At 46.5% G+C, this 25,307-nt stretch overlaps 7 pseudogenes; all 7 read left to right on the top strand.

Annotated features, from left to right (window-relative positions):
* Nucleotides 1-4,917: 4,917 nt before the first annotated feature.
* On the top strand, nucleotides 4,918-5,036 carry LOC143958356 (5S ribosomal RNA; annotated as a pseudogene).
* A 322-nt stretch (nucleotides 5,037-5,358) lies between these two features.
* On the top strand, nucleotides 5,359-5,477 carry LOC143958650 (5S ribosomal RNA; annotated as a pseudogene).
* A 320-nt stretch (nucleotides 5,478-5,797) lies between these two features.
* Nucleotides 5,798-5,916, top strand: LOC143958321 (5S ribosomal RNA; annotated as a pseudogene).
* Nucleotides 5,917-6,237: 321 nt separating this feature from the next.
* LOC143958480 (5S ribosomal RNA) lies at nucleotides 6,238-6,356 on the top strand (annotated as a pseudogene).
* Nucleotides 6,357-9,289: 2,933 nt separating this feature from the next.
* On the top strand, nucleotides 9,290-9,408 carry LOC143958793 (5S ribosomal RNA; annotated as a pseudogene).
* Nucleotides 9,409-13,353: 3,945 nt separating this feature from the next.
* LOC143958585 (5S ribosomal RNA) lies at nucleotides 13,354-13,472 on the top strand (annotated as a pseudogene).
* Nucleotides 13,473-13,567: 95 nt separating this feature from the next.
* On the top strand, nucleotides 13,568-13,687 carry LOC143958630 (5S ribosomal RNA; annotated as a pseudogene).
* The last annotated feature ends 11,620 nt before the right edge of the window (nucleotides 13,688-25,307 follow it).

Genomic DNA, 25,307 nt, shown 5'->3' with positions numbered 1-25,307 from the left:
GATAGCTGCTGATGTTGGTTCGGCTCCGGGTACCTGATTAAAAAATGAAACAAAGTTAAAGCGGGAGAGAGCATCCGCCGCCTGATTAAATTTGCCGGGAACAAAGGAACAATGAAGGTTGAACTGAAACAATAATGAGAGCTGAGTCAGTCGCCGCAGGAAGGACATAATCTGTAGAGACCTGGACCTGCCTTTATTAACAATCTCCGCAGTGGCCAGGTTATCTGTAGAAAAGACCACCGTCTGGCCCGACCAGCTGCGGCCCCAGGTGTGTGCAGCGGCTACAATGGGATATAGCTCAAACAGGGAGGACGTCTCAGTGAAGCCAGGAATAGCCAGTATCTGTGGAGGCCAGGGGGCTGCGAGCCAGAGGTTGCCAAAGATCGCTGCAAAGCCCGTGGAGGCCGCCGCGTCGGTCACCACGCGAGGTGAAAGGGCGGACACGGAGGGGACGAACAGGGACACTCCGTTCCAAGAAGATAAGAATTCCTCCCACATGGCTAGGTCTGCCATAGCCGCGGAATCCAGGCTGAGTACTTGCTCCGGGTCCTGAGAGTGGGATAACAAGGCTAACAGGCGTGACACGAACGAGCGCCCCTGGGGGATGATGCGCATAGCAAAATTAAGCATACCAAGAAGGGACTGAAGTTGTCTCTTGGTACAAGTTCTGGCATGAGTGAAGTCCCTCAGGACCGTCCTGATGCGGGTCAGTTTATCCGGGGGAAGGCTGGCCTGCATAGTGTTGGTGTCTAGGCTGACCCCGAGGAAGGTGATAGCCTGCGACGGACCCTCCACCTTGTGCTCGGCGATGGGGACATTAAGATTATTGAAGACTACCCTCAACTTACCCAGATCTCGTGGAGGAGAGCCGGGTGGCTCTATCAGCAGGAAGTCATCCAGATAATGAATGACTTCCTGACACTGGGCTACGTGTAACAGGATCCAAGCAAGAGCCTGCGCGAAGGTGTCGAAGAGCCAAGGACTACTTTTGGACCCGAACGTGAGTTTAGTGGCAAAGTAGTACCGCTGCCTCCACTTGATTCCATGCCAGCACCAGAGGGACGGATGGATGGGAAGAAGTTTAAAAGCGTTTGAGATGTCGGCTTTGGAAAGCCAGGTACCTGTGCCTGTTTTAAGAATGGCCTGGATGGCCATGTCTACTGATGCATATTTAAGGGAGAATTCCTCAGAGGGAATAAGGGAATTGAGGCTGGGAACCGTGGAGGAATGAGGCGCTGACAAATCATAAACCAATCTGAGTTTATTAGAGAACTTGCCCTTGACAAGCCCAATAGGGCTGACTCGCCAGGTGCTGAAAGGGGGCTGTTCAAAAGGGCCGATGACAAAGTCCTGATCTAGCTCAGATTGCAGTAGTTGGTCGATGGCTAGTTCATCCGTGGCTGCTGACCGTAGGTTCTGGCATTCATGCGTGCAGTGAGGGAGAGAGACAAGTCCAGTGTGAAAGCCGTCTGTGAAGCCCTGGACGAGGAAGGTGGACAGTGAGGGGGTAGGATGACTGGAAAGGTAGACACTAAGCCATGCGACATTGAGCCGGCTCAGTCAGGACCTTTTGAGCTGCTTGACCTCACACATGAGCCGGGGGTGAGCTCTATGGCACTGGGTGCACACATGGAGCAGCCTACACTGACTGAAGTTACACGACCCGCTGTTGTAGTTGTTGCAGATCGGAGCACCGCCCATGGTCTTAACTGGACGCCCTAGCTTATCGGTCTGTGGCGGGCGAGCTGGTGCTTGCAGGCTCTGAGCGGTACCCGAGGTAGATGGACCGTCGAAGGGAGAGGCTGCCACTGAGGTAGCGCACCAGGCCGCAGTATGTGTTGCTGACTGGCATATTGCACACAGAGGGGACCGTAGCCCCGCGAAGTGGGGGCAAAACAGTTCGGTGTCCATGGTGCTCCAGTCCGTAGGGGTCTGGAACTGGGAGAGCCTGGCAGCTGCTCTAGCGGAAAAGGAGCGGTGATAGTCATAGAATGAAAACCCGCCGTACTTGTACCCCAGGTCAACTACCACATGGAGGTACCGATCTAGCTCCTCCCTTCTGCCAGGGGAGGCTGAGCAAATGATATCCCTCATCATGCCGAAGGCCAGGGAAAACTCGGTGATAGAGAGTTTCCTGTCTAGTCTGGGATCCTTGGCCTTGAGGACCACTGATACGTCCCCCCAAGTATACGCCTTATTCTCTGCCAGCTCGTGAATCGAGATCAGAAGAGAAGCCAAGTTGACGTCCTTGCCCTCTAATATATCTTTTCTGATGTTTGCTGACACCAAATGAGATGGGTACACTATTGGTGCACCTCCGGAGATACCTGCGGGAAGACTAACAGCTGGCTGGGATGCTGGCTCTGGCGGAGAAACAGAGGGGTGGGTCTCGAGGAGGGCCACTCGGCCCTGTAGATCAGACATCGAGGTAGTGAGGGACGACACCAGGGTGTGGAGCTGCGAGATAGAGGAAGCGATGGAGCCCAATGAGGCCTGCTGAGCCGAAGCCTCCACCACCGCGGGGGGAGGAAACAGGAGCCGGAAAAGCTCTGCCTTTCTGGCTGTTGCTGGAAAGGGGACGCCCCTGCGTCTCAGCTCGGCTGTCAGCCTGGGAATGGTCCATGCTCTGAAGGCCCTTTGACTGCCATTTTCTGAAACGGATGGGGATAATGGAGCCGTGAGGTCCTCGCTGTCAGCCTGGGACATGGTAACAGAACGTGGGTCTGATGAGGCTACGCCCTCTGATCCGGGTTTTCTCCTAATACGGACCTACAAGGGGTGACATGGATTATAACTGGTTGGAGACTCCTACAGAAATACCTGTTTTAAGGAAGGATGCTTGCTGAAGGGCGTTTTCCCCCTAGATGATTTATGCTTACCGAAGGAGGCACCGTCCGACCAGGTGCAGGCTGGACCTACTGAACTCGACTGACCTGAGGAGATGAAGGTGAAGTTTTTTGTTTGAGACTCGCACTTGATGAAGGCTAGCTAACAGTGGAGGTGAGACTTCAGACATGAGATGGAAAATGACACCAATGATAGAAACAGATGAAATTTCTCTTCTCTTCCCCCCTACCCCCTTTATTATATATATATTTTCCCCCCTCTTTTCCTTTTTTTTTTTTTTTTTTTTTTTTTGTGAAATGAGGCTGACGAGCAAGGGCCCCCCGATAGGAATCCAACATTGAAGAATCAACTGGACTCGAAGCGGGAAGCGATACGTGAAATGAGTAAATCTGCCATGACAGAGATCCGAATCGCCATGCCACAGACTTGCGACCGAGCACGAAACGGAAACTGGAGCATGTACTGAAATGAGGCCAATCCTGGGGCACGCCGGGACGAATTGGATCGTAAATGTGATTAATTCGTACCGGAACGTGATAGGTGAAATGAAATGAAACCCATGACAAAGACTGGAATCAGAAGACGAGCCCATGCACCTAACAGATGACTCCTGTCTTTGGAGCATGTACTGAAATGAGGCGTAGCAGCTGGGCACACCGGGACGAATCGGTGCATCCAATAAATGCAACAAGATTCGAATCGGAGCGTAATAAGTGACAGAAATGATATCCCATGACAGAGACAGGAATCAACGACTGGACTGATGGTAGCAACAAAGAATCCGTCTCTGGCGCATGTACTGAAATGAGGCGTAGCAGCTGGGCACACCAGAATGAATCGGTGCATAACAATATGCGACAGGATTCGAATTGGAGTATAATAAGTGACAGAAATGATGTCCCATGACAGAGACAGGATTCAAGGACTGATCTGTAGGTTTACAAGAGAATCCGTCTCTGGGGCATGTACCGAAATGAGGCGTAGCAGCTGGGCGCACCAGGACGAATCAGTGCATACAGAAATGCGACAAGACTCGATTTGGAGCGTAATAAGTGACAGAAATGGTATGCCATGACAAAGACAAGAATCGGGGACCGTGCGTGATCCTGCGAGTGATTCAGTCTCTGGAGCATGTACAGAAATGAGGCCGAACCCTGGGGCACTTCAAAGCGAATCGGTGCACCGGAGGTGCGACAGGATTCACGCCGGAGCGCGACTAGTGACAGAAATGATTTTGAGACAGTAGAAATGACTGGGACTGAAATGAATGAAACGAGATGAAAAATGAGACACATAACACAATTGCATGAATGAAGAGACATATTCGAACTGGAGTAGACCAAGCGAAACGTGCGGACTGTTTGCCTTGTCGTAACAAGCAGTCGGCTGTGAGTCGAACGATTCGACCGCTACAAATAGAAATGCTCGGGCAGTCGAACGGTTTCGACTGCTGTACCTGCGAATGAATCGCCTGACGTGGCGAAATCGAACGTGTCGAATGATGATAACGACTACATCGATATGAAAGGGCCACCGAAAACATTCGATATGAAAGGACCGAGCGGGCCACCGAAAACATTCGATATGAAAGGACCGAGCGGCTCGTGAGTATAAGCATGATGACGGTACATCGAAAACATAATGAAAAGAGGGTGCCGAAGCCCTACCTGCGACAGCCGGCCCGAGGCGTAGCGACAAATTCGACGGGTACAACGACACTCCGACGGCGAAAACCTACGGATGCTGATGGATGAGAGACGGTTTGTCAAAAAATTGGAGACGAATAACGCGGGAGCTGACGAACAGGCTCACTGCGTCTGGTCTGGATAGTCGGCCCTTGATATCTGACGTATCAGATATCGCGCACTGGAACCGACGAGGAAGGATGGGCGAACGGCTGCTTATATACCACCGGGCTCCACCCATAATTTCAGGCCACCATACTGGCCTTTCTATTTATTATTATAGATATAGATATATAGTATAGTGATTTGGCCGTAGGCACTCTCTTTGGGCACTCTGAAGCCTCTTGACAAAGGCCAAGATGGGTTGAGAGTGCCTGAAGAGATTGCCCATGGCCACATCACTCTGAAAGCACCCAATCTCGTCTGATCTTGGAGGCTAAGAAGAGTCGGGCCTGGTTAGTACCTGGATGGGAGACCACCTGGGAATACCAGTTATTGTAGGCTTCTTTTTATGTTGTTGGCGTTGATTCGTTTTTTTTTTTTTTGCTTGTTTCCCAAGGTGACCATCTTGGCATTTGACAAGAGGGTTGAGAGTGCCCAAAGAGATCACTTACAGCAGCATCACCCTGAAAGAGCCCTATCTCTTCTCTTCTCTGAGGCTAAGAAGGGTTGGGCCTAGTGGGTACCTGGATGGGAGATGGCGTTGGAATACCAGGTGCCGTATTCTTCTTTTTATGTTGTTGAAATTGACCTGTTTTTTTTCGCTTGTGTCTCAAGGTGACTATCTTGGCATTTGTCAAGAGGGTTGAGAATGCCCAAAGAGATTGCCTATGGGCACATAACCCTGAAAGCGCCCGATCTCCTCTGATCTCAGAAGGTAAACAGGGTTGGGCCTTGCTAGTACCTGGATTGGAGACCACCTGGGAATACTAGGTGCTGTAGGCTTCCTTTTATGTTGTTGGCCTTGACCTGTTTTTTTTTCCACTTGTTTCCCAAGGTGACCATCTTGGCTTTTGTCAAGAGGGTTGAAAGTGCCTGAAGAGATTGCCTACGGGCACATCACCCTGAAAGCACCCGATCTCGTTTGATGTTGGAGCCTAAGAAGAGTCGAGCCTTGTTAGTACCTGGATGGGAAACCGCCTGGGAATACCAGGTGTCGTAGACTTCTTTTTATGTTGTTGGCGTTGACCTGTTTTTTTTTCGCTTGTTTCCCAAAGTGACCATCTTGGTGTTTGTCAAGAGGGTTGAGAGTGCCTGAAGAGTTTGCCTATGGCCACATCACTCTGAAAGCACCCAATCTCGTCTGATCTTGGAGGCTAAGAAGAGTCGGGCCTGGTTAGTACCTGGATGGGAGACCACCAGGGAATACCAGTTATTGTAGGCTTCTTTTTATGTTGTTGGCGTTGATTCGTTTTTTTTTTTTTGCTTGTTTCCCAAGGTGACCATCTTGGCATTTGTCAAGAGGGTTGAGAGTGCCCAAAGAGATCGCTTACAGCAGCATCACCCTGAAAGAGCCCTATCTCTTCTCTTCTCTGAGGCTAAGAAGGGTTGGGCCTAGTTAGTACCTGGATGGGAGATGGCGTTGGAATACCAGGTGCCGTATTCTTCTTTTTATGTTGTTGACATTGACCTGTTTTTTATCGCTTGTATCTCAAGGTGACTATCTTGGCATTTGTCAAGAGGGTTGAGAATGCCCAAAGAGATTGCCTATGGGCACATAACCCTGAAAGCACCCGATCTCCTCTGATCTCAGAAGCTAAACAGGGTTGGGCCTTGCTAGTACCTGGATTGGAGACCACCTGGGAATACTAGGTGCTGTAGGCTTCTTTTTATGTTGTTGGCCTTGACCTGTTTTTTTTTTCACTTGTTTCCCAAGGTGACCATCTTGGCGTATGTCAAGAGGGTTGAGAGTGCCCGAAGAGATTACCTATGGCCCCATCACCCTGAAAGCACCCAATCTCGTCTGATCTCGGATGCTAAACAGTACGCTAAACAGTACCTGGATGGGAGACTGCCTGGGAATACCAGGTGCCATAGGCTTCTTTTTTTTTTTTTTTTTTATTTAGTAGTATGCAACATACAATGCAAAGGCAACTTCACAGAATGTGTGATACAAATAGTTACAAACAAACGATCATATTGCATGGATATCAGAGCCAATGGTAAGAAGTCAGAGGAGAATAGCATGTGTACAGCTTTGCGGTCATATCAAGATGAGATTAAAGCTCCATCTCGTTGGGATCCTCTACCACTTAAAATATTATTGATACTAGCCCTGCTATCCTCGAAGAGTTTAGATATCCATAGATAGGGGAAGAGTATTGTGTAGTAGTCAAATGGGGTCGGAACATACCATTTTCTTTTCCCTTTTTTGAGTTAAGAAGGGAAATAGTAGAACTGAAAGGAGGGAGAAGGGGAAAGAGAAGATTGGGGAAGGAAATGGCAGAAAAGGAAAAGAAGGGGTAAGGGGGTGTCGTGGGTAGAGTGGATAGGATGGGGTCCCCTCCCAGGGAGCAAGAGACACCCTCGGCTCACCAGCTCATCAGCTGTCCAACGTTTGGAACAGCGATCTCCAACGATCACCATGAGCTTACTATGTCTCGCGGAGGTATTCTTCCGAAAAGCGAAACTGGGTCCAGTAGAACCATCTGTTCCCATGCTCCTCCGTTTTATCCCTCATTGTGGCAGTCAGGTCTTCCATTCGTTCAATATCATTTACCCTTGCGAACCACTGGGTCACCATTGGAGCAGATTGCTCTTTCCACTGACTTGGGATACAGGCCCTAGCTGCATTGAGGAGATGGACTTATGATAACGCTTTCTCGACATAGGAGTTAGATTGAGAAGAACTGCTGTGGGATCATTGGCTAAGGAAATGTCTGTGAACTTGTGGATGAGTCTCAGGACAGGCTGCCAGAATGTTTGTAATTTAGGGCATTCCCAGAAAATGTGGAGAATGGTGCCAGCCTGTTGCCCACATCGACAGCAGCGGTCAGATTGACCGGGGAATATTTTGGCCAACACCACCGGTGTACGATACCAGCGTGTGATCAGCTTATATGAGATCTCCTGATATTTACTGCAGAGTGACGACTTATGGGCGAAAAAGAGTATTCTGTCCTTCTGTGGTTTGGAGAATGTAGTTTGTAAGTCCCTTTTCCATTTAGCTAGGAAGGGTGGATCCGTGGAGGATTGTGCATCTGTCAGGATTTGGTAGGACCTAGAGAGGAAACCACGAACTGGGCAATCATCCAGGCAAAGTTCCTCGAAGGGGTGGAATTGTCTAGAGAAGAACGAATGGTTAGGTAGTGATCCGAGGAAATGGATTAGCTGTCTAGCTCTCCAGCTATCCAATGCAACAGGTACTTGCTCTAGCAGTATGGTCCCCATGGGAATCAAGCCCGTGGGTCCAAGAAATAGGGCTGCTCTCAGAAGCCCTTTCGGGGGGCTTGCCTGGTAAAGGCCTGGTCAGACAGGCCCGGAGGGAATCTAGAATGTCCAATAATTGGGGTCATAGGAGAAGGAAAGTTAGTCAGGTGGGAAAGGTGAAAAAAACTATCCATCTCGGCGAGCGAGGGGCCAATTAACGGGTGAGTAGTCACACAGGGCTCCAATGGCCTCCCCGCCCAAGGCAGACCAGTCAGTGGAACCCGCACCATCTCCTGCTCTAGCTTGACCCTTAGCTTCAGTTCCCCATGCCGGTGTCTTATCACATATGGTCCCCCATCGGATAGTGTCCGCTGTGTGCTGCGCATGCGCAGTACACAGCAACACAGATTCCGAAAATTGCCGAGCATGAACGGCGCCTGCGCACTGAGTCCAGGTTCTATCCCCACTATCCAAGTGGACATAGAGTAAGAATATAAAAGAGCCGAGCGCAGTGAGGCCGAGCCCGAAGCGTGGCGAGCGAAGCTCGCCTGCGAGGGGCCCTCTAATATTCACAACCCTATGTCCGCTTGGATGGTGGGGCTACCGTTCGGCTTCGGAGATTTTCCGAAGCTTCGTCTGCTCCGTACTGGGCATGCGCAGTACGGCGCAGACACTATATCATGGCCGGACAGTATATGGCAGAACACCAGCACCAGTCAACCACCGGTGTCATGTGCGTCGCTGTGTAATATAGAGCAGGGTCCGGGAAGCCAATACCTCCCCGCAATTTCGGTCGCAACAGCATTGCCCTACCAATACGCATATGTTTTCCGCGCCAGAGGAACTTGATAAAGATTGAGCGAACCGCATGAAAGAAAGTCTGGGGTATTTTGATAGGTAAGGCTTGTAGTAGATACAGATGTCGTGGCATTGCGTTCATATTACAGCGTCCGAACCATGACAGAGCTAGTGGGTCCCATCTCTTAGGGTCCGCTGTAAGCCCATAGGCTTCTTTTTATGTTGTTGGCTTTGACCTGTTTTTTTTGCTTGTTTCTCAAGGCGACCATCTTGGCGTTTGTCAAGAGGGTTGGGCGTGTCTTGAAGAGAATGCTTACGGCCACATCAACCTGAAAGCACCCGATCTTGTCTGATTTCAGAGGCTAAGCAGCGTCAGGCCTGGTTTGTACCTGGATGGGAGACTGCCTGGGAAGACCAGGTGCCATAGAAGGATCTGGTCTGGTTAGTGTCTTGATTGGGAGATCGCCTGGGAATACTGGATGCCGTAGGCTTCTTTTTATGTTGTTGGCTTTGACCTGTTTTTTTTAACTTGTTTCCAAAGGTGACCATCTTGGCCTTTGTCAAGAGGCTTCAGAGTGCCCAAAGAGAGTGCCTACGGCCAAATCACCCTGAAAGAGTCCAATCTCATCTGATCTCTGAGGCTAAGCAGCAATGGGCCTGGTTAGTACCTGGATGGGAGACAGCTTGGGAATACCAGGTGCCGTAGGCTTCTCATTATGTTGTCGGCGTTGACCTGTTTTATTTTCCCTTGTTTCCCAAGGTGACCATCTTGGCATGTGTCCAGAGGGTTGAGAGTGCACAAAGAAATTGCCTACGAGCACAACACCCTGAAAGCGCCCAATCTCGTTTGGTCTCAGAGGCTAAGCAGGGTTGGGCCTGGTTTGTACCTGGATGGGAGACCGCCTGGGTTTTCCAGATGCTGCAGGCTTATTTTTATGTTGTTGGTGTTGACCTGTTTTTTTCGCTTGTTTCCCAAAGTGATCATCTTGGCATTTGTCAAGAGGGTTGAGAGTGCCTAAAGAGATCGCTTACAGCCGCATCACCCTGAAAGCACCCTATCTCTTCTGATCTCAGAGGCTAAGAAGGGTTGGGCCTAGTTAGTACTTGAATGGGAGACGGCCTTGGAATACTAGGTGCCGTAGTCTTCTTTCTATGTTGTTGGCGTTGACCTGTTTTTTTTCGCTTGTTTCCCAGGGTGACTATCTTGGCATTTTTCAAGAGGGATGAGAGTGCCCAAAGAGATTGCCTATGGGCACATCACCCTGAAAGCGCCCAATCTCCGCTGATCTCAGAGGCTAGAAAGGGTCGCGCCTTGTTAATATCTGGATGGGAGACCGTCTGGAAATACTAGGTGCGGTAGGCTTCTTTTTATGTTGTTGGCGTTGACTTGTTTTTTTTTGTTTGTTTCCCAAGGTGACCATCTTGGCGTTTGTCAAGAGGGTTGAGCGTGCCTGAAAAAATCTACTATGGCTGCATCACCCTGAAAGAGCCAAATCTCATTTGATCTCAGAGGCTAAGCAGGGTTGGGACTTGGTTAGTACCTGGATGGGAGAACGCCTGGGATTTTTCGATGCCATAGGCTTTTTTTAAGTTGTTGGCATTGACTTATTTTTTTTTGTTTTGTTTTATTCTTTTATTAAGTATAAGTAGAACAACATAAATATAACAGTCAACCATACAGCATGACCCAGGGTCACAATTACATGGTAACAAAAAATAGGCAGCCAGATAACTCTGGGTTCTCAGAGGGGAGTCCTAGAGTTTCATGCAGAAAAGAGAGAAACCCCACCTCGGACATGTAGTACAGTATAACTAATGCAGCCCTGTTCGGACAAATGTAATCATGGAGAGCAACTGGGACCACAGCGAGCCAGCTTATCATGACCTATGTGAACCAGAGTAAAATATGAGCCGGTCGTGTCCAGAACCCTGGGGCTCTTCTGGGTCCCAAAGGCTAGTAAGGAGACAAGGCATAGTCAAAAGGGAGGACGGGGGAAGAAGAGAGTGCAAAGACGGAGAGAGAGGAGGGGGGGGGTGGCGGCAGGGAAAAATAGAAAAATAAAGACAAAAAGGGAGGGGGGGGGGGATGCCACCCAGGGCAGACATGGCCTACGTAGGTAAACGTTAGATGTTCAGTCTTTTTCTGGGACAGGGGCGCTGCTCACCTCCCGAATGTAGTCTCAAGTACCAGAAAAATACCTCCAGGGCCTCCATGTAACACTAAATGCCTCTTCAGTGTTGTGAAGGGTGGCGGTCAATTCTTCCATCCGGAGAATATGATTGACTTTGGAATACCACAGCACCTTGGATGGGGGGCTGAGGCTGCCTCCACAGTGTGGGAATGCAGGCCCGGGCGGCATTCAGTAGTTGCATCGGGAGTGTTTTTTTGTATTTTCGAACAGGCTGTTCGGTCAAGTGTAGAAGGCACGCTGCTGGGTTGTCTGCGATATCTACATTTCTGAGAGTTTTTATCGTCTCGGTCACCTCCACCCAAAAGTTCCTCAAGGCCGGGCATGCCCAGAAAATGTGTCCCATGGTCCCCGTATCTGAATTGCACCTCCAACAAACATCCGGGATCAATCTATTCATTTTATTCAGAAGGTATGGGACTCTATACCAGCGTGAGACTATCTTGTATCCTGATTCTTGATATTGGTTTGCGATGGAAGCTTTATGTACTAATGTCAGGATCTTTCCTATCTGTTGTGGGGTAAATGTGATGCCAAAGTCCCTCTCCCATTTGTGGATAAATGGTGGGGGTCGACTCCTCCTCCTGACTACTTAATAGGTTGTACAGGAGGGAGAGGGTGTGTCGCACAGGTTCCTTTTTGTGACAGATGGATTCATAGGGCGTCAGGTCTCTAGGAGTGTAGGGGGCCCTTTGTATGGCCAGAAGAAAGTGATGAAGTTGATAAGCACTAAACAAGTCAAGCAGAGGGTCAGAAAGCTTGGCGACAGTTTGCGTGGTCGGAAGCCCTCCCGAGGGCCACACCTCTCCCAGACGCTGTTTCCCCACCACTGTCAACTGTTGCAGTTTCTTGTTGGTAAATCCCGGTGGGAAGTCTGGATTACCTATAACCGGAGTCATTGGTGACGGCAGGGGAGCAATGTGTGTGCAGCGTAACAACCTCCGCACAACAGCCAACGTAGCTCCCACTACGGGGTGACCTCTGAGGTCTTTTGGTAGGGAGGACAGGAGCCACGGGGAGGTCAATAGGGGAATGGATCCATCCTCAATCTCCATCTCCACCCACTGCTTGTGTGGGCCATTACAATGCCAATCAACGACTCTCGCTAGCAGAGTCACTCTGTAGTATTGTCTCAGATCTGGGAGACCCAGACCCCCCTTGTCCTTTGGTCTGGCAAGCAATTGCAAACGGGCTCTGGGCGGTTTGCGCGGCCAAATAAAGTCCCGGAGCAGCACCTGCAGTTGTCTGAAAAAAATTGGGGGTAACCGGATTGGTAATGTCTGGAACAAGTATAAAATCCGCGGGAGGGCCGTCATTTTGAATGCATTACAGCGCCTGAACCAGGTCAGTGTTAAAGCATGCCAGTTTCCCAAATCAGATTTCAGTCTATTCAGGAGAGGGACAAAATTAAGCGGGTACAATTGCGCCAAATCCGCTGCGATGTCAACGCCCAGGTAACGTATAGATTTTTCAGCTCAGTAGAATGGAAAAGCGGAGCGTAGCCTCTTGGCCTCACCATCCGGGACCGATATATTCAATACAGACAAAGGTGCAATTGATTTTATAGTTTGATAGGCTGCCATATCGCTGGAGAGTCGCGAGTATATTGGGAAGCGATATGTGTGGATTGAAGACGAAAGAAATTAGATCGTCAGCGTACGCCGCAATTTTGTGGTGTGCCGAGGGTTTGGATATGCCAGTAATATTCGGGTCATTCCGAACGTGACACATAAGTGGTTCCAGTGTCAGAATAAAAATTAGGGGAGACAGAGGGCACCCCTGCCTCGTCCCATTAGTGATGGGGAAAGAGTCCGAGCACTCTGAAAGCACCCAATCTCGTCTGATCTTGGAGGCTAAGAAGAGTCAGGCCTGGTTAGTACCTGGATGGGAGACCACCTGGGAATACCAGTTATTGTAGGCTTCTTTTTATGTTGTTGGCCTTGATTCGTTTTTGTTTTTTTTCGCTTGTTTCCCAAGGTGACCATCTGGGCATTTGTCAAGAGGGTTGAGAGTGCCCAAAGAGTTCGCTTACAGCAGCATCACCCTGAAAGAGCCCTATCTCTTCTCATCTCTGAGGCTAAGAAGGGTTGGGCCTAGTTAGTCCCTGGATGGGAGATGGCTTTGGAATACCAGGTGCCGTAGTCTTCTTTTTATGTTGTTGACATTGACCTGTTTTTTTTTCGCTTGTTTCCCAAGGTGACTATCTTGGCATTTGTCAAGAGGGTTGAGAGTGCCCAAAGAGATTGCCTATGGGCACATAAGCCTGAAAGCGCCCGATCTCCTCTGATCTCAGAGGCTAAACAGGGTCGGGCCTTGCTAGTACCTGGATTGGAGACCAACTGGGAATACTAGGTGCTGGAGGCTTATTTTTATGTTGTTGGCGTTGACTTGTTTTTTTTTTTTTTTGTTTACCAAGGTGACCATCTTGGTGTTTGTCAAGAGGGTTGAGAGTGCTTGAAGAGCTCGCCTATGGCCACATAACCCTGAAAGCACCAGATCTCGTCTGATCTCAGAGACTAAACAGGGTCGGGCCTTGTTAATACCTGGATGGGAGACCACCTGGGAATACTAGGTGCTGTAGACTTCTTCTCATGTTGTTGGCGTTGACTTGACTTTTTTGTTTGTTTCCCAAGGTGACCATATTGGTGTTAGTCAAGGTTGAGAGTGCCTGAAGAAATCTCCTACGGCCACACCACCCTGAAAGAGCCCAATCTCATCTGATCTCAGAGGCTAAGCAGGGTTGGGACCAGTTTAGTACCTGGATGGGAGACCGCCTGGGATTTCCAGATGCCGTAGGCTTCTTTTTATGTTGTGGCCATTGACCTATTTTTTTCTGCTTGTTTCCAAGGTGACCATCTTGGTGTTTGTCAAGAGAGTTGAGAGTGCCTGAAGATATTGGCTACGGCCACATCACCCTGAATCTGTTCCATCTCATGTGATCTTGGAGACTAAGCAGGGTCCGGCCTGGTTAATGCCTGGATGGGAGACCGCCTGGGAATACCAGGTGTCGTAGGCTTCTTTTTTTTTCAAATATAATTTTTTCTCCAAATAAGGGAAGACGGTCCCCCGAGTACATAATGCAACAGAGAAATACAGAGCAAAAAGCAGCTGAACAATACTTGATACAGGTATATTCGCAACTGTGAGTCTGCCTTCCATCAATCACAATGATTCGAGGCACGGATAAAGTACTGTACCAAGATCCAGGGTCACACAAACCCCAGGTCCCTCCGGCATAATCCATCCAGAGGGGGGTGTGGGGCCGTCATTCCCAATTTTCCACTCTTTCCAAAAGAGAGAGGGGGTGGAGGGGGTGAGAGATAGGGGAGGAAGGCCGAAAAGAGAAGGGTTGAAACATCAGAAAAGGAGAAGAGGGGACGAGACACGATCGCAGCCACTGTCCAAGGGGCCAGTCAAGGAAAGCTCAGAGCACTAAGGCGATAGCAGGCGACATCCTTCCAGCGAGAATATAAAGGTATTCCAGATGTCTCAGGTTTGTTTAAAAAATTCTTGTTTACCTTGTGATGTGAGGATCAAGTCCTCCATTTTTTTTAATGTCCTCTATTTTCCTAAGCCAGTGAGTAATGAAAGGGGGGGAACATTTTTTCCAATAGAGAGGGATGCAGGATTTCACCGCATTTATCACATGCCGTAAAATAGATTTTTTTGTACTTCTTAATGGGAATCTGTGAATGGTGCAAGAGAAAGAATGCAGCCTCTTCCTGGATGGAGAAGTCTGTGAATTTTTGTGTCATGCATCGGATCTCTGTGCAGAAGTCCACCAAACTGAGGCAGGACCAAAAAATGTGCAGCAACATGCCCTCTTCTTCTCCACACCTCCAGCATATGTTCGAGGAAGAGGGGAAACATTTCTGCAGCTTTGATGGTGTCAAATACCACCTGGTGAGAAGTTTAAAATTCGTCTCCTGTATCTTCGTGCACAGCGACATTTTGAGAGCCAAAGTGATAATGCGTTGTCTCTGTGCTGGGGAAAATTAGCAATTAAGGTCCTTTTCCCAGTTGGCCAGACAGGTTAAGTGTGGGTAATCTGTTTGAGAGAGAATGTGGGCCAAAGGGCCTTCGCTCCTGCATAGAGTCTCAAACTCCGTCTGAGGGCGGGCGAACGTTTGAGGATTGGGGATGGAATGGAGAAAATGATGTCGTTGCGCCGCTCTCCAAAAAGGCAGTTGGAAAAGCCCTGTCGGATCTGTTAGGGTTGAGAAAGAAGGCCATTTTCCATCAATGATGAATTTAGACGCATTGACTAGGTTGGAATTTTTAAGTGGGTCCCCAGTTCAAAGGTTGGATGGCCACGTATAGGGAATAGGGGGGAAGTCAAAGACGTGAGTGTGTTTTGGGTAGCGATCAGGTGACTGACTTTCAACTAAGCCCCTATAGTGAGATGTGACATAAATTCTGTGGGTAAATACTTATAGCACCACATGGCGCTTCTTAGCGGAATTCGGGAGTGAGCTTAGAAAGTTTGTTTCGATTCCAGTCCAATACACGCCCCAGATGGGAGGCCAGGTAGTAGCGTCGCAAGTTAGGGAGAACCAACCCTCCCTGTTGTTTAGACAATGTCAGCTGTGACCGCTTAAGTCTGGGATTTTTGTGGGCCCAGTTAAATTGAGTGAGCAAGGATTGAGCTTGCTTAAAAAACAGGACTGGAATCTGGATCGGGAGAGCTTGGAAAAGATAAGTAAATTTAGGGAGTATGTTCATTTTAATGAGATTGCATCTGCTGAACCAGGAATGGAGGCCAGAATGCCACCCGTGAAGCAAACTGCGGATCTTAGTGACAAGGGGTGGGGGGAAGTTCAACATAAACGTACGCGCGATGTCCGGTGGAATGTAAGTACGTGAGTATATCTTACTTATCCATGCCAGCATCCGTTCACTCAGACCTATATGGCGAAGGACCGAGAACATTAATGTCCATTTGACCCGATCAAAAGCCTTCTCGGCATCAGTACTCATGAAAAGACAAGGGGTCCCAGATGACTTTGCTTTACGGATCAGGGTAAGCACCTTAGTGGTGTTGTCCCTATCTTCCCTGGTGGGAATAAAACCTAACTGGTCAATATGTATAAGGGACTACAAGTGATGTGCCAATCACGTGGCGAGGAGTTAGAGAATAGTTTTAGGACCGAATTTTGGAGGGAAATGGGTCTGTAGCTCCCACATAGGCCCGGGTCTTTGCCCTCCTTAGGTATCAACGAGATGTGGGCTCTAAGGGTATCCTCAGGAAAATCCCCATTCGAGCTCAGAGTATTAAATAAATTCACCAAGCGCGGGCCGAGAATAGGGAGGAAGGTCTTAAAGTATTGTGCGGTATATCCGTCAGGGCCCGGAGCCTTACCCACCTTCGGAGGTCCCACGGCCGTCTGGACTTCTTCCAGTGTGATCGGGTCCTCCAAGTACTCCCGTGATTCCGATGAGAGGGTTGGTAGACCAGAACCGGTTACATATCTGTCTATATTGTCCTGTCCAGACCCTGAATCGGGCAGGTTGTAGAGATCAGAGTAACATTTTTCAAAGACTTCGACTATTTGGGTTGGGGTAGAGGCCCTCTGGCCATTCTCATCTATCAACTGTGGTATGTAAGAGCCAGATTTCAACTCCTTTACCGACCTGGCTAAGATTTTTCTGCATTTGTACAGTACAGTACAGGAAGGGTATTCTAAAACAGCACAATTATGCTATAGCGCTTACCAGATGTACACTGGGTTTAACGCGCTGTCCTACTTGGGTAATTGGGTAGACAGGTTGGAGAGGGAGCCCCCGAATCCTAGTCCCCCCAGTCCCGGCAGTGGTAAATGTCACGTCTGATACCGGTATGCAAATAAAAGACAATCAGTAACATCAAAGAAACAAAAAACAATAGTATAACCAAAACAGAGGTAGAGCATATAACTGTTAGCACTGAGGGGTCTCCTCGGCTCGCCCTAAACGTAGGCATGCACGAGGGAGTCCGTCACAACAGAAAAGGCATCACAGAATGGGATCCACCACCCCCCGTCCCATACCCCTAAAGTACATGCAGTCCCCGAACAAATGCATTTCTCCCTTTGGCAGATTGTCCTCTCCTTACCCCCTCTCCCCCGTCCACGCCCCGGGGGGAAAAGGGGCAGGGAAGGGGGAAAGGGGGAGTGGAAGGGGGGAAATGGGGAGTGGAAGGGGGAAAGGGGGAGGGAAAGGAGGGAAGGGAAGGATGGGAAGGGGGGGAAGGGAGGGGGGAAACAGGGGAGAGGGGACAAACATGCAGAAATGTCAAGTCCTTTAGCGCACTCCCACCAGCAAACACCCGGACCCCATAAATTTCAACTCCTCCCCTCCATGGTCACCACATCAAGATGAAAGAGAAGCAGCCCTGGTCGGTGCATGGAAAATCCGGCAGGCAAGGGGCTGGGGCCACCATCCCTCAATCCAATGGGAGACTTCACCCGAGCAGCAGTCCTGGGGCCCGCCAATTAGTGTCTCTCCTGCATCGCCATCGGGGGCTGTGTAGAGCATCCAGAGGGAGGCTGGGACTGCCCAAACAGTAAGGGGTAAATCCTCCAGGGGGGTCCAGAGTCACCCTGGAGGGAAGCAGTGTCTCGTACCAATAGGCTCAATAAATAAGTCATCCAGGGTCCCCGAAAGCTGCAGAAGGCAATGTCGGCAAAGAGTAGGTGGGAGCCAGAGGGGGGGACAAGGGGCGCATCCAGGGGGAGGGGACACATATGCGGGAATGTCAAGCCCTTCCAGTACAGCGCATTAGGTATCACTCAGACCCCCCAAAGTGCAAATCCCCCATCTAAGGTCAAGACTCCAGAAGGGAAGATGAGCCGCCCTGGTCTGTATATGAAAGAACCTGCTGCCAAGGGGTTGGGGCCATCATCCCTTCCTCCAATGGGAGATGCCACCGGCATGACAGCCCCGTGTCCTGTCAAGTGGTGCCCCTCTGACAATGTCGTTGTGGTATATGTGGAGCATCCAGGGAGAGGCAGGGACTACCCAAAAAGTGAGGGGTAAAGCCTCCAAGGGGGACCGGTGTCAGACAGGAGGATAGCGGTGTCTTGTACAAGTTGGTTAATTAGACAAGTCATCCAGTGTGTTTCTGTGAGCAGCGGAAAGAAAGGTCGGTAAGGATTATGAATGGGTGGGGGCCAGGGAGTGCATAAAACTGCCACCAGATGACCGGGGCAGAGAGGGCAAGGGGATGAAAGTAAGATCTGGTAGGTGGGGGCGGGGGTGAGGAGTGTCCCTCATATTACTCGCGTTGGCCATACCTTGAAGCTGAGCGCTCTGCATACCCAGGACGTTCTTCTGTATAATCTAGCCGATCTGTACACATTAGTCGGTCCTCTGTATACAGAGAGGAGAGAGGCTTGGGTATACAGAGAGCTAATGTATAAAGATCAGCTAGTGTATACAAAAGACATCCAAGGTTATACAGAGAGACTCGTGTATGCAGAAGACCGGCTAGTTTATACAGAGAGGCAAAGTGTACAAAACACAGGCTAGATTATACAGAAGAACGTCCTGGGTATGCAGAGATGGAGGCTAGGGTATACAGAGAGAGAGACTGTGTTACACAGAGAGGCAGGAGTATGCAGACTTGCTAGTGTATACAGATGGACTAGTGTATACAGTAGACCGGCTAGTTTATACAGAGAGGCTAATGTGTACAAAAGACAGGCTAGTTTATACAGATAGGCTAGATTATACAAAAGAACGTCCTGGGTATGCAGAGATGAAGGCTAGGGTATACAGAGAGAGAGTGAGGCTGGGTTACACAGAGAGGCAGGAGTATGCAGACTTGCTAGGGTATACAGAGAGAGAGGCTAGAGTATGCATACTTGCTAGTGTATACAGGCGGACTAGTGTATACAGAAGACCGGTTAGTTTATACAGAGAGGCAAATGTGTACAAAAGACAGGCTAGTGTATACAAATAGGCTAGATTATAGAGAAGAACGTCCTGGGTATGCAGAGATGGATGGCTAGTGTATACAGATAGGCTAGATTATACAGAAGAACGTCCTGGGTATGCAGAGATGGATGCTAAGGTATACAGAGAGAGACGCTAGAGTACGCATACTTGCTAGTGTATACAGATGGACTAGTGTATACAGAGGATCGGCTAGTTTATACAGAGAGGCTAATGTGTACAAAAGACAGGCTAGTGTATACAAATAGGCTAGATTATAGAGAAGAACGTCCTGGGTATGCAGAGAGAGAAGTTGGGTTACAAAGAGAGGCTAGTGTATGCAGACTTGCTAGTGTATACCGGTGGACTAGTGTATACAGAGAGGCTTGGGTATACAGAGAGCTAATGTATAAAGAGATGCTAGTGTATATCGACGGACTAGTGTATACAGAGGACTGGCTAGTTTATACAGAGAGGTTAATGTGTACAAAAGACAGGCTAGTTTATACAGATAGGCTAGATTATACAGAAGAAGGTCCTGGTTTATGCAAGAGATGGAGGCTAGGGTATGCAGAGGGAGAGGCTTGGTTACACAGACTTGCTAGTGTATACAGACGGACTAGTGTATACAGAGGACCGGCTAGTTTATACAGAGAGGCTAATGTGTACAAAAGAGAGGCTAGTGTATACAGATAGGCTAGATTATACAGAAGAACGTCCTGGGTATGCAGAGATGGAGGCTAGGGTATACAGAGAGAGAGGCTAGAGTATGCATACTTGCTAGTGTATACAGGCGGACTAGTGTATACAGAAGACCGGTTAGTTTATACAGAGAGGCTAATGTCTACAGAAGACCGGCTAGTGTATACACATAGGCTAGATTATAGAGAAGAACGTCCTGGGTATGCAGAGATGGAGGCTAAGGTATACAGAGAGAGAAGTTGAGTTACAAAGAGAGGCTAGTGTATGCAGACTTGCTAGTGTATACCGGTGGACTAGTGTATACAGAGAGGCTTGGGTATACAGAGAGCTAATGTATAAAGAGATGCTAGTGTATACAAAAGACAACCAAGAGTAGACAGTGAGGCTCGTGTATACAGAAGACAGGCTACAGAGAAGCTAATTTGTACAAAAGACAGGCTAGTGTATACAGATAGGCTAGATTATACAGAGGAAGGTCCTGGGTATGCAGAGATGTAGGCTAGGGAATCCAGAGAGAGACTGTGTTACACAGAGAGGCTAGAGTATGCAGAAGACCGGCTATTTTTCTTTACAGATAGGCTTGTGTATACAGAAGACAGTCTGGGGAATTCAGTGAGGCTAGTGTATGCAGAGAGGCTGGGACACCGAGACTATTGTAAAAAGAAGGCAGGCTAGTGTATATAGATTACGGGCACCTGTATACAGAAGACAGAGAGGCTAGTCTATATTGAGTGGCTGGTGTACACAGAGAGATTAATGTATACAGAAAAGCTAGCGTGTAAAGAAGACAGGACTTTATTTTTTGCTAATGCAACTACTTTTGAAACATATAAAGTGCTTTTTTCATATTTTGGTGCTGTTAAAAAGTGGTGTGTTGTCAGTGGTGATATCAATGTGACAGTTAATGTGGAGAACTACAACTATTCAAAATAGAGCAAAAGAGTGCTAAAGTTTATTTTGTTAAGTCATTGACTGATAGACGTTAAGTAATTGTCCGTTATTGGTTTGGCAGTACATGGTTTATTTTGATCTAAGATAGTTTTATTCTCTACTTATAGCCGAGTTTTAGACGACTTTATTATTAGCATTATTCGCATTATTCATATATATTATGCAGAGTGTAAGTATTACAGTGAGACGATATTGCTTTTAAAAGATTTGTATTATTATACATAGCATTGTTAGCAGACCAATAGGACAATTTACATGGCTTAATATTGCAGAGCGTAATTTATCAGGAAAGAGATCCAAAGCGTTAGTTGCAGTAGCTTCATAAAACTGAGAAATCGTTGCATTACTCTAAATTTAAAAGTTGTTCCGGTAGCACTGAAAAGACGATATTAGATGAGTGATCTACACATTTCGTTTACTATTTCACTATACCGGCTAAATGTTAATATGTTAATATGTGCTGCGTGTAAGGTAGAAATTAGATGGTTTAGTGTGAGCTGGTTTACCAGGATTTAGAGATAGTAATCTGTTTATACTAGTAATAAATATAGCAAAATAACTATAACGGGTTTAAGTGGAAATACACGAAATAACAGCAACAACGTGTGTAGGTTTTTATCAATCAAGTTCATTACGTGTCAGCAGCTAAATATTCTGCAATAGCAGAGATTAAGTATTGCAGTCGAAATGAGATCGGAAGCGTTAGTTGCAGTAGCTCCAAAATGACTGAGAAATCATTTCATTACTCTAAATGTAAAATTTATTCCGGTAGCACTGAGTGGACTGATATTAGATGAGTGATCGTTCAAGTACAAATTCAGTTTCCTATAGCAGAGAGATACCAGCTAAATGTGAGACGAGCAATTAAACTGTTCACGGTAGCATTGCATTACTCTTAATATGTGCAGCGTGTAAAGAAGCAATAAGATGGTTTTGTATTATCCTAAAATTAGCAGTATACGTAATAAAGGTGAGTAGGTAACCTGGATTTAGACATAGCAAACTCTATAATCTAATTTAGCAAAATTAGAAAGGATAATATTGAGACAGTATATACAGGTAGAGTTTAAGTGGAAATACACAAAATATCTAGCTTACCTTTACATTGTTCAATAGAGCGTTGCAAAGTAATACCAAGGCAAAATGTCGGAATAGCAATTCGATGAGATGATTGCTGTAATCATGAAATATCAGCAACGACTAGGTTTCTATCGGATGAGAAAGTATAATAACTGGCAAAGTATGACATGGCAAAGAGACAAATTGCATTAGAGATGTGAGATGGACATGAAATGTCAATCCCCATTGGTTACTTACATGTAAACGCGGCTACATACAGCAAAGTGTGAGCTAAGCAGCTAAAGGGTATTTAAGAGTAAACTGACGTAGCTTGAAAATTCCAACGTGTAAATCGTTCCATTAATTATGTTACGCACGAAGACGGCTTACACTGACTGTTTTCCGTTTCCACTGGTCATCGGCATAATGTATCAGTAACCATGAACATTAATAGTGATAGACAGCTTACATTAGGATGTATGCATGATGTGAATGTAAAATGAATGTAAAATATGCATTATGTGTTATTAATGTAATCAAACTGTATTGCTTTGCTTTGCTACTGCAACCACTTCTCAATCAAGTAAACCGTCCCACTGCTTTTCTCACATTTTGCCGCTGTTAAAAAATGTGTTGCAAGTGTTATGTGTTACAAATGGTTATCAGTGTGACAGTTAATGTGGAGAAGAAGTAATAAACAAAATAGAGTCAGAAAGAGAATCCTATTGCATAGAGGTAGCGAGAGATTAATCTTAATGTGCAGTGTGTAAAAGGTTTTAAAAAGATGGTTTTGTGTGACTTTTGATTTAACGTAAATTTAGCTGTAGACATTATAACTTGTTACAATGATTTAGAGATAGTAATCTCTATAAAATAATAATAATAAGTATAGCAAAACAAATTAGGAAAATTTTGAGGCAGTATGTATAGGTCGAGATATAGTGAATACACAAAAGATCAAGGGATAGTAGCAAAGTCAAGGGATAAATGCAAAGGTACTCTATTTAACAGTAAATTGACGTAGCTTGCAAATTCCAACGTGTAAATCGTTCCATTAATTTTGCGGCGCACGAAGACGGCTTACACTGACTGTTTTCCGTTTCCACTGGAAAGAGAAACCTATTGCATAGAGGTAGCGAGAGATGGTTGGATTAATCTTAATGTGCAGTGTGTAAAAGGTTTTAAAAAGATGGTTTTGTGTGAATTTTGCTTTAACGTAAAATTAGCTGTAGACATTATAACTATGGTTAGGTTTACAATGATTTAGAGTTAGTAATCTCTATAATATAATAATAATAAGTATAGCAAAACAAATTAGGAAAATATTGAGGCAGTATATATAGGTCGAGATAAAGTGAATACACAAAAGGGATCAAGGGATAGCTGCAAAGTCAAGGGATAAATGCAAAGGTACTCTATTTAATAGTAAATTGACGTAGCTTGCAAATTCTAACGTGTAAATCGTTCCATTAATTTTGTTACGCACGAAGACGGCTTACACTGACTGTTTTCCTTTTCCACTGGAAAGAGAATCCTATTGCATAGAGGTAGCGAGAGATGGTTGCATATGGCAGAAAGACGGCTTACACTGCTTTTCTCACATTTTGCTGCGGTAAAAAGAAATGTTTTGTCACTGTGTTTTAACTGTGACAGATAAGGTGGAGAAAAAGAAGTAATACAGTACATGACAGCTGATACTGGTTGAGTAATAAAACTGTTTTATTAAGATGTAAGACTAGTTTTATTCTCTACATATAGGCTTTTCAGAGAGTTGTATAATATAGACGACCAATAGGACATTTAAATGGCTTAATATTGTAGGGAGGAAGTATCGCTGTTCAATGGTAAGAGATTGAAAGCTTAGCTTGAAAATGGCCGAGAAATAGTTGCGTTAGTCTAAATTTAAAGGATATGCCGGTACCAATGAGAAAGCTTATATTAGACTAGTTGATCTTTGCATTACACAATCCTATTATTATTATTATTATTATTATTAATAAGATCATAGTGCAGAGAGATACTCAGTTAATGTCAGAGATACTCGGTCAATATCAGAAAAGCAATAAAACTGTTTACATCGTTAGAGAGCGATGGTTACATTACTCTTAGTATGTGCAGCATGTCTGGTAGCAAATGGATGGTTCTGTGAACATTTTGCATTAAGGTACAATTAGCGGTAGAACTCATGGAAGTGAATAGATTTAAGCGGATTTTGAGATAGTACTCTCCATTTCTAATAAGAAATAAAGAAAAATAAGTCAGGATGGTGTGTCAGGACTGTCACAAACTCACAGTCCCGGTACAAATATGCAAAATAGAGCAAAAGCGTACATGGTTTATTTTGATGTATGATAGTTTTATTGCCTGCTTGATGTGGATGATTAAAATCGTGTAGTGATCTATATTTAGCATAAGAATGAAAAGGCATAACATGGCAATGAGACAAACTCCATTAGAGATGTGAGCTAAATGAAATGATGAGATGTCTCTGTATAGCCCAGATTGTCTTCTGTTATCACTTAGCCTACCCTCTAAATTCACTAGCCTCTCTATATACACCAGTATGTTTACACTAGCCGGTCTTCTGCATACAATAGCCTGTCTTCGATATACACTAGCCTATGTTCTGAATACACTAGCCCGTCTTCTGTCTTCTGTATCCTCTGTATAAACTAGCATCTCTGTATACCCCAAACTGTCTTCTGTAAAAACTTCTCTATATGCACTGTCCTTTCTGTATACTCTCGACCCTCTCTATACATTAACCTCTCTATATACACTAACATCTTTGTATATACTAGCCTCTCTTTAAATTAGCCTCTCTGTGTACCCCAGCCTCACTGTTTACTCTAGCATCTCTGTATACTCAAGCCTATCTACATACACGAGTCATCTGTATTGTGTATTAACTAGCCTTTCTTCTGTATGCTGTAGTCTTCTATATATACCAGCTTCTCTGTACACCCTTGCATCTCTGTAAACACTGTGTAAACTAGCCAGTCTTATGTATACACTCGCCGACTGTATACACTAGACTCTCTGAATACACTAAACTCTCTGTATACCACAGCCTGTCTTCTGTATACACTAGACTGTAAAAACTAGCTAGAATACACCAGCCTGTCTTCTGTACCCACTAGGCTCTCTGTATACACTACCCAGTCTTCTGTATAGAATGTCAGCTTTCATGTATACCCTTTCTGTATACACTAGCTTCTCTATATGCACTGTCCTTTCTGTATACACTCGACTCTCTCTATACACTAACCTCTCTATATACACTAACATCTTTGTATTTGTCTTTAAACTAGCCTCTCTGTGTACCCCAGCCTCACTGTTTACTCTAGCATCTCTGTATACTCAAGCCTATCTACATACACGAAACCTGTATTCTGTATTCACTAGCCTTTCTTCTGTATGCTGTAGTCTTCTATATATACCAGCTTCTCTGTACACCCTAGCACTGTAACAGTGCTAGGTTCCTGTATTACAGAAACAGAACACCAGCAATAAGGTGCATACTGTGCAGGAGGCACACAACACCGACTCTAACTTCTGCACTGCAGATGCATGTATTGCAGAAATTGAACACCAGTAATAAAGGGTAGCACATAACACCCACTGTAACAGTGCTAGGTTCCCAAGCAGTAAAGACACTGTCCCTGCCTATCGTCCTCTTTCCCTGACCACCGCAACACACTATACAAGGCCGCCGTGCTGGCGGCCTTATATAGTGTGGGGTGTGTACTAAACCCCCCTGAGCTATAATTGGCCACAGGAATCCTGCCTGTGGTGA

This window comes from Lithobates pipiens, unplaced genomic scaffold (assembly GCF_037356315.1).
Source record: "Lithobates pipiens isolate NorthernLeopardFrog02 unplaced genomic scaffold, aLitPip1_a1.2 Scaffold_61, whole genome shotgun sequence".
NCBI classification, from domain to species: domain Eukaryota; kingdom Metazoa; phylum Chordata; class Amphibia; order Anura; family Ranidae; genus Lithobates; species Lithobates pipiens.
This window is presented reverse-complemented; position numbering and strand designations above follow the sequence as displayed.